Source organism: Myxocyprinus asiaticus, chromosome 3 (assembly GCF_019703515.2).
Source record: "Myxocyprinus asiaticus isolate MX2 ecotype Aquarium Trade chromosome 3, UBuf_Myxa_2, whole genome shotgun sequence".
Lineage (NCBI taxonomy): Eukaryota > Metazoa > Chordata > Actinopteri > Cypriniformes > Catostomidae > Myxocyprinus > Myxocyprinus asiaticus.
This window is the reverse complement of record NC_059346.1, coordinates 57,350,161-57,362,526: the sequence shown is the minus strand read 5'-3', so window position 1 is coordinate 57,362,526 and position 12,366 is coordinate 57,350,161. Positions and strand designations below refer to the sequence as shown.

The following is a 12,366-nucleotide window of genomic DNA, read 5'->3' as shown; positions in this document are numbered from 1 at the left end:
TATGGTGACGTAGGAACTTCAGTGGTGACCCAATGAAACTTCAGAACATATTAAACTTGTGTTTTGAGAAAGCTATAGATGCAGATGACTGTGCAATGAGCGCTTCATGAGAAATGGGACAAAAGAAGCAAACTTTAGATTGGCATCTTTGTTAGGATTTATTGGTGTTTTGACATGTTATTGAAATGTCTGCTTTCCAGAGAGGTTTGAAGATTTCTTTATATTCCCATTCGTGTAGATAGTAGCTGTAATTGCATGACTGGAAATAGCTGGACATGGGCGTGAGTGCCGCAACGTCATGAGACTTGTTTTGAGCTTGTAGGGAAGAGCAGCTAATGCAACGTGGCTCGTTGGTCTAGGGGTATGATTCTCGCTTTGGGTGCGAGAGGTCCCGGGTTCAAATCCCGGACGAGCCCGTTCTTTCGCTTCAAACTTCCTCCCATGGCTTGTGTCTTCTTACTGTTAGCATGACAAACTACCCATTGTGAATTTGTGTCCAGAATTCAGTCTTGAATGGTTGGTTAGAGCATGGTCCTAATAACACCAGGGTTGCAGTTTCAATCCCCCATATGGAACATGTAGGGTTTTGTTCTGAATATATCTTCTGCTCTACTCTTACGTACCCACTGGAATCATAGAAATCTGTACAGAGAAGTGAAACAAAACAATTAGGCTGAAATAGCTCAGTTGGCAAAGTGTTATTCTGAAGTGCTAAACGTACCTGGTTCTGTCCTGTGCTTTGGCACATGGCTCTTTTGTCTGTTTTCAGTCCATGGCTGCCAGTGGCCCAGATCCTGCCCCTTTCCACAGAGCAATTATGTGCTCCACCTACATGGTGCTGAATGAAATCAATTCTTGGTTCCATGGTGACTCTGAATCCAGCGATCCGAGTTCAAATCTAAGTGGGACCTTCTGCAACTTTTGTGCAAAGGTGTGGAGTACCCAATCAGAAGGGCTTTTCAAAAGCAGTTAGCCTCCGAATCTTCTGTATGAAAAGCATTCATAGTCTGATGGCCAGTGTCCTCATTTATAAAGATGTTCGTAAAATGACCTCAAATGTAAATGTAGCATAATTTCCTACGTGTTCCTGCAGATTATTTATAAAACGTCCCTATGCACGGAAAAATGTTCCTTAATACATCCCACTTTATATATCGCAGTTCATCTTAAAATCATAGGCTTGTGAATGACTGCATGGACTCCACCTACAGAACATCCACAAATATCTTAAAATAGTGAGACAGAATTCAATAAAAGCATACTCGCAAGATATTCATTCATTCATATGGAATGTTCTTGTGCGGTTGGCAAATTTTTCTATAAAAGTGAGTGCAGCTAATGGTGTTGGCCCATAAAATGCATCCTATTCAAAGACTCATCAGTTATTCATTTTCATTATCAATAACAAATCCAATCATTGATCACGTTTACTGTAAATTCACACCATTTTTCAACCAATGTCCATATTCTTGCTAAACCTTAATTCCGAAAAGAGGTTTACATGCTCTTTTATATATAATGAAACATGCATAGTCTACATGGCAGTCGGGTTCTGTATAAACTACATGCGCTTTCTTTTCCCACTGTTGTCTTCTGCTCGCTCGTGCCACTGATTGCACTGCATTTTAGTTAGAGCATTCACTATTATTTATGTCCACAACAAAAGCAGACAAGAGGCTGAAGGATGAATAGATGAAAAAAAATGTAGGCGAGTTTTAAATGAGACTGTTGCTTTGCTTTTTAACCATCTGTATATTGATTTAACTATGTTTAACCATAATCTCTCCTCCTCCTCCTCGCTCCAAAAATGTACTTGACATATTGCTTACCGTATATTACACCGGCCTGTTATCTCGTCGGTCTCAAAATGAATTTGTTATGGAAACCTGCAGAAAGGGCTATGAATAAGTTTTCTGTTAATGCGGATATCCAAAACAAAACATTTAAATGAGGCATGCTTATTCTAAATAAGATGTCTTTCATATTTTGATGCCCAGGTCTGTCACATTAGAGAATGGGGGACTAAGAAGGAAACCTCCCAGGAGGAGAATGAGAGGATCGACCCCACTACCACTCGCATGCTAAGCGAACGCTCTGCATTTTTAGCTAACTCCCCTACAGGGATGTTTTCACCAAGCCTTGATTGAATCGTTTTTTGGTTCCTCATTTGTGCATCCAGGAGTTACCCATCCCCACCCTTAATACCTTGCAATAATCAGAAAGACAATGTTCAAGAAGTATCACGAGGTAGTGATCCGGTATCAAAAAAGAGTTTTGTAGTCAAGTAGGTTTGCACCCAAGAGGATTGTGATATGGTGACGTAGGAACTTCAGTGGTGACCCAATGAAACTTCAGAACATATTAAACTTGTGTTTTGAGAAAGCTATAGATGCAGATGACTGTGCAATGAGCGCTTCATGAGAAATGGGACAAAAGAAGCAAACTTTAGATTGGCATCTTTGTTAGGATTTATTGGTGTTTTGACATGTTATTGAAATGTCTGCTTTCCAGAGAGGTTTGAAGATTTCTTTATATTCCCATTCGTGTAGATAGTAGCTGTAATTGCATGACTGGAAATAGCTGGACATGGGCGTGAGTGCCGCAACGTCATGAGACTTGTTTTGAGCTTGTAGGGAAGAGCAGCTAATGCAACGTGGCTCGTTGGTCTAGGGGTATGATTCTCGCTTTGGGTGCGAGAGGTCCCGGGTTCAAATCCCGGACGAGCCCGTTCTTTCGCTTCAAACTTCCTCCCATGGCTTGTGTCTTCTTACTGTTAGCATGACAAACTACCCATTGTGAATTTGTGTCCAGAATTCAGTCTTGAATGGTTGGTTAGAGCATGGTCCTAATAACACCAGGGTTGCAGTTTCAATCCCCCATATGGAACATGTAGGGTTTTGTTCTGAATATATCTTCTGCTCTACTCTTACGTACCCACTGGAATCATAGAAATCTGTACAGAGAAGTGAAACAAAACAATTAGGCTGAAATAGCTCAGTTGGGAAAGTGTTATTCTGAAGTGCTAAACGTACCTGGTTCTGTCCTGTGCTTTGGCACATGGCTCTTTTGTCTGTTTTCAGTCCATGGCTGCCAATGGCCCAGATCCTGCCCCTTTCCACAGAGCAATTATGTGCTCCACCTACATGGTGCTGAATGAAATCAATTCTTGGTTCCATGGTGACTCTGAATCCAGCGATCCGAGTTCAAATCTAAGTGGGACCTTCTGCAACTTTTGTGCAAAGGTGTGGAGTACCCAATCAGAAGGGCTTTTCAAAAGCAGTTAGCCTCCGAATCTTCTGTATGAAAAGCATTCATAGTCTGATGGCCAGTGTCCTCATTTATAAAGATGTTCGTAAAATGACCTCAAATGTAAATGTAGCATAATTTCCTACGTGTTCCTGCAGATTATTTATAAAACGTCCCTATGCACGGAAAAATGTTCCTTAATACATCCCACTTTATATATCGCAGTTCATCTTAAAATCATAGGCTTGTGAATGACTGCATGGACTCCACCTACAGAACATCCACAAATATCTTAAAATAGTGAGACAGAATTCAATAAAAGCATACTCGCAAGATATTCATTCATTCATATGGAATGTTCTTGTGCGGTTGGCAAATTTTTCTATAAAAGTGAGTGCAGCTAATGGTGTTGGCCCATAAAATGCATCCTATTCAAAGACTCATCAGTTATTCATTTTCATTATCAATAACAAATCCAATCATTGATCACGTTTACTGTAAATTCACACCATTTTTCAACCAATGTCCATATTCTTGCTAAACCTTAATTCCGAAAAGAGGTTTACATGCTCTTTTATATATAATGAAACATGCATAGTCTACATGGCAGTCGGGTTCTGTATAAACTACATGCGCTTTCTTTTCCCACTGTTGTCTTCTGCTCGCTCGTGCCACTGATTGCACTGCATTTTAGTTAGAGCATTCACTATTATTTATGTCCACAACAAAAGCAGACAAGAGGCTGAAGGATGAATAGATGAAAAAAAATGTAGGCGAGTTTTAAATGAGACTGTTGCTTTGCTTTTTAACCATCTGTATATTGATTTAACTATGTTTAACCATAATCTCTCCTCCTCCTCCTCGCTCCAAAAATGTACTTGACATATTGCTTACCGTATATTACACCGGCCTGTTATCTCGTCGGTCTCAAAATGAATTTGTTATGGAAACCTGCAGAAAGGGCTATGAATAAGTTTTCTGTTAATGCGGATATCCAAAACAAAACATTTAAATGAGGCATGCTTATTCTAAATAAGATGTCTTTCATATTTTGATGCCCGGGTCTGTCACATTAGAGAATGGGGGAATAAGAAGGAAACCTCCCAGGAGGAGAATGAGAGGATCGACCCCACTACCACTCGCATGCTAAGCGAACGCTCTGCATTTTTAGCTAACTCCCCTACAGGGATGTTTTCACCAAGCCTTGATTGAATCGTTTTTTGGTTCCTCATTTGTGCATCCAGGAGTTACCCATCCCCACCCTTAATACCTTGCAATAATCAGAAAGACAATGTTCAAGAAGTATCACGAGGTAGTGATCCGGTATCAAAAAAGAGTTTTGTAGTCAAGTAGGTTTGCACCCAAGAGGATTGTGATATGGTGACGTAGGAACTTCAGTGGTGACCCAATGAAACTTCAGAACATATTAAACTTGTGTTTTGAGAAAGCTATAGATGCAGATGACTGTGCAATGAGCGCTTCATGAGAAATGGGACAAAAGAAGCAAACTTTAGATTGGCATCTTTGTTAGGATTTATTGGTGTTTTGACATGTTATTGAAATGTATGCTTGCCAGAGAGGTTTGAAGATTTCTTTATATTCCCATTCGTGTAGATAGTAGCTGTAATTGCATGACTGGATATAGCTGGACGTGGGAGTGGCATGCTGAGTGCCACAACGTCATGGGACTTGTTTTGAGCTTGTAGGGAAGAGCAGCTAATGCAACGTGGCTCGTTGGTCTAGGGGTATGATTCTCGCTTTGGGTGCGAGAGGTCCCGGGTTCAAATCCCGGACGAGCCCGTTCTTTCGCTTCAAACTTCCTCCCATGGCTTGTGTCTTCTTACTGTTAGCATGACAAACTACCCATCGTGAATTTGTGTCCAGAATTCAGTCTTGAATGGTTGGTTAGAGCATGGTCCTAATAACACCAGGGTTGCAGTTTCAATCCCCCATATGTAACATGTAGGGTTTTGTTCTGAATATATCTTCTGCTCTACTCTTACGTACCCACTGGAATCATAGAAATCTGTACAGAGAAGTGAAACAAAACAATTAGGCTGAAATAGCTCAGTTGGGAAAGTGTTATTCTGAAGTGCTAAACGTACCTGGTTCTGTCCTGTGCTTTGGCACATGGCTCTTTTGTCTGTTTTCAGTCCATGGCTGCCAATGGCCCAGATCCTGCCCCTTTCCACAGAGCAATTATGTGCTCCACCTACATGGTGCTGAATGAAATCAATTCTTGGTTCCATGGTGACTCTGAATCCAGCGATCCGAGTTCAAATCTAAGTGGGACCTTCTGCAACTTTTGTGCAAAGGTGTGGAGTACCCAATCAGAAGGGCTTTTCAAAAGCAGTTAGCCTCCGAATCTTCTGTATGAAAAGCATTCATAGTCTGATGGCCAGTGTCCTCATTTATAAAGATGTTCGTAAAATGACCTCAAATGTAAATGTAGCATAATTTCCTACGTGTTCCTGCAGATTATTTATAAAACGTCCCTATGCACGGAAAAATGTTCCTTAATACATCCCACTTTATATATCGCAGTTCATCTTAAAATCATAGGCTTGTGAATGACTGCATGGACTCCACCTACAGAACATCCACAAATATCTTAAAATAGTGAGACAGAATTCAATAAAAGCATACTCGCAAGATATTCATTCATTCATATGGAATGTTCTTGTGCGGTTGGCAAATTTTTCTATAAAAGTGAGTGCCGCTAATGGTGTTGGCCCATAAAATGCATCCTATTCAAAGACTCATCAGTTATTCATTTTCATTATCAATAACAAATCCAATCATTGATCACGTTTACTGTAAATTCACACCATTTTTCAACCAATGTCCATATTCTTGCTAAACCTTAATTCCGAAAAGAGGTTTACATGCTCTTTTATATATAATGAAATATGCATAGTCTACATGGCAGTCGGGTTCTGTATAAACTACATGCACTTTCTTTTCCCACTGTTGTCTTCTGCTCGCTCTTGCCACTGATTGCACTGCATTTTAGTTAGAGCATTCACTATTATTTATGTGGCAGTCGGGTTGAGAAAGCTATAGATGCAGATGACTGTGCAATGAGCGCTTCATGAGAAATGGGACAAAAGAAGCAAACTTTAGATTGGCATCTTTGTTAGGATTTATTGGTGTTTTGACATGTTATTGAAATGTCTGCTTTCCAGAGAGGTTTGAAGATTTCTTTATATTCCCATTCGTGTAGATAGTAGCTGTAATTGCATGACTGGAAATAGCTGGACATGGGCGTGAGTGCCGCAACGTCATGAGACTTGTTTTGAGCTTGTAGGGAAGAGCAGCTAATGCAACGTGGCTCGTTGGTCTAGGGGTATGATTCTCGCTTCGGGTGCGAGAGGTCCCGGGTTCAAATCCCGGACGAGCCCATTCGTTCCTTTCTAACTCCCTCCCATGATTTGTGTGTTCTTGCAGTTAGCATGACAAACTACCCATCATGTTGTGTGAATCTGTGCCCAGAGAACAGTCCTGAATGGCTAGTTATCTCATTTGGTTAGAGCATTGTGCTAATAACAGCACCATGGTTGCCCTTTCAATCCTCCATATGGACCACAAAGAATTTTGTTCTAAATATATCTTCTGCTCTACTCTCATGTGCCCACTGGTATCATGGAAACTGTACAGAGAAGTGAAACTAAATAATTAGGCTGAAATAGCTCAGTTGGGAAAGTATTTTTCTGAAGTGCTAAACGTACCTGGTTCTGTCCTGTGTTTTGGCACATGGCTCTTTTGTCTGTTTTCAGTACATGGCTGCCAATGGCTTAATCTGTATATTGATTTAACTATGTTTAACAATAATCTCTCCTCCTCCTCCTCGCTCCAAAAATGTACTTGACATATTGCATACCGTATATTACACCGGCCTGTTATCTCGTCGGTCTCAAAATGAATTTATTATGGAAACTGTAGTGGCTTCTGCCACCTCTGTGAAGCATCACTCTTGAAGTCTTGGGGTTTTGATGCAAGAAGATAGACTTCATTATCAGAGATAATAAAGCAGAGTTGCTCCCAGAACAACTCCCGAAAAATGGGTTTGCCCCCGTTTAAATATATATGATCTACCAAGGAGTGGCTAATACATTCCATATGTGTCACTGGACCCACTTTGGGGAGACTTCACCATATTTTCTTTGCGTTAACACAGGAGACTCAGTTTACCATATGCGAGGGGCCCCACATTTCACAGACACAGCCAGTCACATGTTTGACCACCAGAAACAATTGTAGAATAAAATGGCTATATTTACATTGATTATAATTTATTAATTTATACTCAACTTTATAAAAATATTCTACATTATCCCTCCTGTGGGACTTACATAAGTCCCACCTTCACTTTTTACCCAGAGTGCAGTTTCATAATTCAGTCGCCTCAGTCATGCTATCTAGTGACTAAGTTAAGTCACACAGCTTCATTACCAATGACCAGATTATGCAACTGCACTCCAGTGGAGATTGCAGAACACATTCAAATTTGATTAAGAACGGAGTAAAAAGATTCTGTCTCCTTATACCTTCATTCAATAAATGAAACATATGATCATGTTATAAGCATGAGCGTGCAATTGGTTCAGTCTTGCCTGTGGTTGTCTCAGTAATGTAGAGTACATCAAACATAAAACAATATATTCATCATAATATTAAGAGTTATGTTTTGTAGTGTAGATATCTTCAACCCAGATACTTTGCGCATCATAGAGGGTCACCTCCGGGGAGAGGTTAGGCTAGCACTTTTATCCCGGGGCATGGCTCATCATATATATTCATTGGAGGAATCAATTTCCTCCCAATTTGGTCTTTTTGTCCATCCAGGGTAGTTGTCATTGCATTGGATCATTCACATTGATCAATGTCATCTGCTTCACTGTTGCTCGGATCAAGAATGATTTTATCAATGGTAACACACAACAGAATATTATTCCTCCCACAAGGATTGTTGTTTCAATCATTATACCAATTTTAGCCAACCATGCACCCCATTTTTTAAACAATTCTATTTAAATTTATAAACAAACAAGACAAGCACTGTTAATCATTAGTCACCACCATGTTTTCTTTTTCCATTCTTCATTAATATTAAAATGTACATGAGTTCAATAAAACATAAGTAAAAAGTAATAAATCATTTTCCAATCTTAATTCTTCATCATACCAATATTCCCAGGTTTAATACTTCTTTAATAAGTCAGGCACTCCTTTGTCTGCAACGGTTCTCAAAACTTTAACCCCAAAATCTATAATTAATCTTCTACACAGGGTATGATCCCCTGATGGCACAGCGACAGAATGCTTGGTATTTAACACTGTGATAAGTTGTTTTCGTAAAGCGGTTATTAAAATACAGTCGGGTTGAGTGGAACTCACAATTTTCGGGCAGGTTTCTTCTAGACCTCCCTTTTGATGCTTCCGAATTAAAAGCATCCATCCACTCCCTTAAACCCATCTCACCCCTTTATGGGGCAGGCTTTCAGGGCAGTGATGCCCTGCCTTAGGTTGCCCCCCTTCTTGCCATTGGAGAGTCTTACCCATCACTGGGTCATCACCTCTTGACACTGGTCTCGATACCACTCAGTCCTATTGGCCAATCCTTAATAATTTGGTATCTGTAAACAGATATTTTCTTTTGTTTCAGGGAGTATCACCTGAGAACCGTCACAGCCAATGGAACCATCAACAACTGCTTAAACATGGAGAAAATAATAGTCTCTAGATAGTCTTTGAACCTACATTTATTCTTTCAGATGAATGTTCAACTGAATCTCTTCTCTTTATTATAAACACTTAACTTCAAATTGCCCTCTGAATATATAAAATCTTTAATCATGATGAGGAAAGCTTGTTGAACCTCCCCTTCATATCAATGTATCTAACATTATTGTCAATTCACATCATTTTTGTAACATCTGAGGTTGTTACCCCTCCTACCAACCACCAGAGGGAGCCCTCTCCTGAATATTAACTCTGTACCATTTCTTCATTGGTTACTTCCTGTCTGAACTATATAAATACCATGCTGTTTCCACCATCACATTGTGAAGTATTGTCAGCTTACTCTGCTTTTCTGAGTGTTTTTCCATTGCCATTTCTGATTGTTTATTCGTTATGACCTTTGCCTGATTCCTGGATTTTCTGCTTTTTGGATACCCCTTTGTTTTGTTTGCCTTGTTGGACTGTCTTTTGGTTTGTTGGATTATACTGCCTGCATAATGACTATCTCTATTTGCCTGCTAATTTGGATTGTTTGCTTGTGTTCAAATAAAATTCCAGCACATGGATCCTAACACCGTCTCCATGGCCAGTTCATTACAGAATACTTTGCCTACCATGGATCCAGCAGAAGTTTCACAGCTCCAGGCTGCATTCGCACACTAGTGCAAGGTATTAAGGGGTTACCAAGACCAGCTGAACAAACTACGAGCTGCCAACGAATGTTTGACACAATACATTCACTCACTGCCAACTCCCCATGCTAACCCGGTATGCTTTGCTCTCCCTGATAAGTTTGATGGTTCTGCTGAAAAATGCCGGGGTTTTTTACGACAATGTAAGGTATTTTTTTCAAAATCAGCCTGAATCATTTGATCAAGATGCCAGGAAATGTTCTTTTTTTGATGTCACTGCTTACCGACAAAGCTCTCGATTGGGCCGCCGCTGTCTGGGATAAAGATACTCAAATCCAGGTTTCATTTGATTACTTCGTTCAACAAATCCACGAAGTCTTCGAGTATCCAGCGGGCGGTCAAGATATCTCTGTTCAGCTACTTTATCTACCCCAGGGTCATCGATCAGCAGCAGGTTATGCAGTTCTGTTCAAGACACTAGCGGCTCAGAGTGGGTGGAATGATGTCGCTCTGAGTATAGAGTATATTAGGAAGAGTATATTTCCCTCTAAAGGAGCTCACACAAACGCTTGGCGTCTTTTTAAAGATGTCCTTCCGCATTTGCACTACTGGATGTGGCCATTATCTCTCCCCTCTCACGTCCTGGGGCGGACGATGTCCACGCTTGTGGTCCAAGAGCGGCACCTGTGGCTCAACCTTGCGGACACGCGTGACGCCGAGAAAGTCCGCTTTCTTGATGTGCCCATCTCCCAAAGGGGGCTTTTTGGCAACACCGTCGAGGATTTCGCCCATCAGTTCTCAACAGTGAGAAAGTAGACCGAGGCAATTAAACACATCCTGCTGCGGCGCGACCCAGCCGCCTTCATCGCACCGAGGTCTGCTTCTCGCCAGAGTCATTCCCCTGCGGTGCCGGCTCCTGTACCATCTGAGCCTGCAAGCCGGCCTCAGATCGGCTCCACCTGCCCATCAGCCGGCCCCCAAAAACCCCAGATGGGCTTCGAGGTGGTGCTGACATGGCCCGCCCAGGGATGAGGCGACCACTCCTGACCGGTCTGGCCCGGGACATCTCTCCAGCCCCACCATCGCCCCTGGGCCAGCGTGTGGTGAGTATGACATCGCCGAGTGCCCTCTGGGCCTCGGCACCCACATGGTCAATAAAAGAGCAGTTTCCTCATTTCCTAGGCCAGCGCACTTGCAACGGCCAGGCGCTGGAAGTCTTTCTGGTCAATCAGGCGAATGCGAGTACTTCCCGTTCCCTTAATCTCTCTCAAGAGACATCCGGCGGACAGGTAAGTGTGCTGGTCTTTGGGGCCGCTTGCTCACCCCAGTCACAGGCCACTGTTGCGGGCTTGCGGAGCATGGGGCGCCTGCTCTGCCTTTCCGAGAACCACCCTGCCCAGGCACGGTAAGTCCAGTTGTCCCCCTGGTGCCGCTGTCAAGGAGGCTGGAGGCCTGGTTAGAGCTCTCCAGCCCCTCACAGTGGCTCATCAGGATGATTTGCCTCGGCTACGTGATCCAGTTCGCCAGACGCCAGCCCCGGTTCAGTGGCGTCCTCTCCACTACGGTGCAGGGCCAGGGTGCCTCCGTCCTTCGGGCGGAAGTTGCCACCCTTCTAGTGAAGGGAGCAAAAGAGCCAATCCCCGTAGTCGAGTTGTGCAAGGGCTTCTTCAGCCCTTATTTTATCATGCCCAAGAGAGGGGGAAGGTTGCGCCCAATCTTGGACCTGCGTGCCCTAAAGGACTTACACAGGCTTCCGTTCAGGATGTTAATGCAGAAATGTACCCTGGAGTCAGTACAACTTCAGGATTGGTTTGGCCATCGACCTGAAGGACGCATACTTTCACGTATCGATCCTTCCTCGACACAGACCCTTTCTTCGGTTTGCTTTCGAGGGACGAGCATACCAGTACAAGGTCCTCCCCTTCGGTCTGTCACTGTCCCGTCACGTCTTTACCAAGGTCGCAGAGGCTGCCCTAGCCCCGCTAAGGGAGAAGGGCATACGCATTCACAATTATCTCGACATCTGGCTAATCCTAGCTCACTCATGAGATCTATTGTGTGCACACAGGGATCTTTTGCTTCAGCACCTCGACCGACTTGGGCTTCAGGTCAACTGGGAAAAGAGCAAGCTCTCTCCTGTGCAGAGCATCTCTTTTCTCTCAGGGCACGTCTTACGACCTAACGTGAAGACCTTCAGGCAGAAGGTAGTGGCGCCAGTGAAACAATTTCAGAGGCTCCTGGGGCACATGGCATCCTCGGCGGCAGTTCTCCCCCTCGGGTTGATGCATATGAGACCGCTTCAGCACTGGCTACAGACTCGAGTCCCGAGGTGGGCATGGCACCACGGCACTCGGTGTGTGACCATCACACCACAGTGCCGTCAGACTTTCAGCCCTTGGTAGGACCTGGCATTTCTACAGGCAGGTGTTCCCCTTGAGCAGGTCTCAAGGTGCATCATGGTCACAACGGATGCCTCGAACTCGGGCTGGGGCGTCGTGTGCAACAGGCAGGCAGTGTCGGGGCTCTGGATGGGGCCCCGACTGCAATGGCACATCAACTGCTTCGAGTTGCTGGCAGTATTGCTGGCCCTGAGGAGGCTCCGGCCATTGATTCAGGGCAAGCATGTGTTGGTCCGAACTGACAACACGGCGACCGTAGCATACATAAACTGACAATGCGGCATACGCTCACGTCGCATGTCGCAACTCGGCCGCCGCCTCCTCCTTTGGAGTCAGCAGACCTTGAA

General features: G+C 43.3%; 4 non-coding genes across 4 annotated transcripts; all 4 read left to right on the top strand.

Moving 5' to 3' along the window:
* The first annotated feature begins 344 nt into the window (after positions 1-344).
* trnap-ugg (transfer RNA proline (anticodon UGG)) lies at positions 345-416 on the top strand. Its single transcript has one exon. It is a non-coding gene; the product is annotated as a tRNA-Pro (tRNA).
* Positions 417-2,655: 2,239 nt separating this feature from the next.
* trnap-ugg (transfer RNA proline (anticodon UGG)) lies at positions 2,656-2,727 on the top strand. The gene has a single exon. It is a non-coding gene; the product is annotated as a tRNA-Pro (tRNA).
* A 2,247-nt stretch (positions 2,728-4,974) lies between these two features.
* trnap-ugg (transfer RNA proline (anticodon UGG)) lies at positions 4,975-5,046 on the top strand. Its single transcript has one exon. It is a non-coding gene; the product is annotated as a tRNA-Pro (tRNA).
* Positions 5,047-6,575: 1,529 nt separating this feature from the next.
* Positions 6,576-6,647, top strand: trnap-cgg (transfer RNA proline (anticodon CGG)). The gene has a single exon. It is a non-coding gene; the product is annotated as a tRNA-Pro (tRNA).
* The last annotated feature ends 5,719 nt before the right edge of the window (positions 6,648-12,366 follow it).